Raw genomic sequence first — 2,761 nt, 5'->3', positions numbered from 1 at the left:
ATGAATTCATTAACCTACATTTGAAGGATAATTCAGGCACCAGTCGCCTGCCATATGTGCTCTGATTGCTGGATTCTTTCCCACTGTTGGGATTTAGTGCAAGTTGATGGGCAGTTTAATAACACATGCAGATGGCCTCTGGTGTTTCTTTATTCTTACTACTAGTCTCTCATCCTCATCTCATCTGGGAATGCTGAACTTATCATGCACTCTTAAGTTGATGCACTCGCTTCATGTAATATACTGTAAATCCCTACAAACATAATAAAGCCGTGCTTCCAATTATACAGCACGGCTGAGATTCCTCCACAGCTCTTGACCATTATGTTGTTATATAATAGGAGTAAAACATGACTGCTAATCTGCTTGATGTGCATAACTTGTGAAGATAATCGTTTTGAGAAGGAGGAATACAAAATTCTTTTTTTGTCACATTTCATTCCACCTGAGAAGGCTTCCTCCTTGTGTAATATCTCTTCTCTGCTTGATTGTAAACATGGTACCTGAGGACTGCGGAGGCTGTGTCAGCTAAAACACATATGGACCTGAAGGCGATGCTCTGCCGCTTACCCACCGAAAGACTTAGGCTATTTCGCAATCTGGAAAAAAACAGACAGAAATGCCGATCTGTTGCCGTTTCATTCAAATTTGTCTATATTATGTGCGTAATTGCTGCGTTAGGGTATGTTGTGGGCTATTACCTCCTGTTCTAAATGCTGTTGCAGAGATTGTTGCTGAGGCAGGCAGTGCAGTGTTGGGGCTTGGCGTTGGCACAAGGGCAGCAAAGTTTGCCAACTCTTTCGCTCTCACCGCTCTCCCAGTGCATTGTGGGGAATGCGAGCTGCCAGAGCAGGGGTGGAGGAGAGGGGAAGCCGCCATCTGGGGCTACGGGAGGCTGTCTGGACCCTGATGCTTCCAACATGTTTCAAATTAACACTGTGCTGCACCCAGCCCTGCCCTCATCCCTTCCAACCAGAATAAGGCACGGCCACGCGCACTACCATTCATCTTTACTCTTGACCTGGACATTTTTTTGAACAAATAGTAAATACACACTGTAGTGTAGTGTGTTTTTCTGGTTATATCAATACCCCAAAAGAGTAGATATTTTCATTGGATTATGACATGAAGATAGAGTAGACGGACCAGTTCCTTACAGTCTGTGTGAAGATTTCTCACTAAGGTTGAATGATTACAGCAAGATAAGATGTAATAAAGCCTGAAGGCATTATTTAGCTTCTCCAGAGTGTTTAGGGTCTTAGCGGTCCTCACGGAGCTTCGTCGCCCCTGTTCACGTCAGCTCTCACCTTATTTGTTGTCCTGTCCTCCTGACCTCTGCTAGCACATCCTGGTCAAATGTATTTGATACATTTATCACAACTCTTGTTGAGTCAGTGGTGAAACAAGCTGATGTGGCATCAAGAAATTTGTATCGGGATGTGTGAGATGCCAATTTGATGCTAGCCCTTTAAATGTCATTTAAGACGGATCAAGACACAAGACCAGTCCAGTATCCCTAAAAATTAGATTTATATGGAATGATTCTGCACCTCAGAATTTACAAACAATGCCACTGTTCAGTACCAGTGCAGGATGTGGTGTGTCTTTTATTTTAAAAAGTGGAAGGGTTTGGAGGGCCATGGTGTGTAGCGGATGAGTGTATCTTACTTTCTTGCAGGAGACCAAAGTTTGAGTCCCATCAAGCAGCAGCAACTAAGAGCTTTTTTTCTAACCATAGCCACAATATTCCCCCAGCCTTAACCTTACCCTAACCTTAAAGCGACAATAATCCATATTTCTGTGTTACGAATTGATCAGATGACTTGTATGTGAAATGAGTCACTCGCAGTAATGAACCCACAGAGAATTATGACACAATTCTGCTGTCTCCTCTCAGCTTTTCGTGGGAATTATAGCATTTTTGAGCTCATTGTTGTTGTTTTCTGGCCCGCAACTTAACCGTTTTGTTTCACTCTCACCGCTCTAATCAGTGTTGTTTCCAGATGCAGCGGGCAGCTGTTTTCAGAAGAGAAAAGGTTATAATAAACCCACTGTACGCTAGTTGCCCAGCACCAAACAGAAGACAGACAAAGTTAGCGACAAGGTGGTGTACATAGTGTTGTATTTAGAAGCTAAAGACCCTCATGACTTGAATTAGTGACAATATTGCAATTTCCATTTCTGCCTGAAATGAAAATAGGCATTCCCTAAATGAACTTTGTATAAGTGCCCAACATATCCATTATTGCGGATTTAACCAAACCTTAAGCAGCATTTGCCACAACCACAATCTTTACCCAGTATGCACCATATCAAAGTTGCCATGCCGAGTTGCAGCGTGTGGAATTTTTGCACTGATCCACAGGTGGCAGTAATGCCTCAAGAAACAGTGAATAAGAAAACTGCTAGCTAGTAAACAATGATGTCACCAATGGAGCTTTAAAAATGTTTCATGACAAAAGAAAATGCATTGCAAAGTTTTTGTTGGACTTCAAGGATATGAGTTTTTAACACTGAAAGCAAACATAACTTTTGTTTGTTTGCATCAAACCACAGCGCACCAGCAGGAGGCATCCTTGGCGAGGGACACGAGTGGAAACTGCTTGATAAATAACAGTACAATGGTTGAAGACAAGTTTTTCTCAAGTGCTAATGTGTTTAAGTCAAGTGCTTAGTGTCAAGCTATAACAACACTTCAGGAAAACACAATACAAAGTACACACACAGTCCAGTCATGGCAGCATACAGGCTAGCGATTGTA

The sequence above is a fragment of the Anarrhichthys ocellatus genome, unplaced genomic scaffold (genome assembly GCF_004355925.1).
Source record: "Anarrhichthys ocellatus isolate YVR2014 unplaced genomic scaffold, GSC_Weel_1.0 scaffold3, whole genome shotgun sequence".
NCBI lineage: Eukaryota > Metazoa > Chordata > Actinopteri > Perciformes > Anarhichadidae > Anarrhichthys > Anarrhichthys ocellatus.
Note: the sequence above shows the minus strand (reverse complement) of the source record.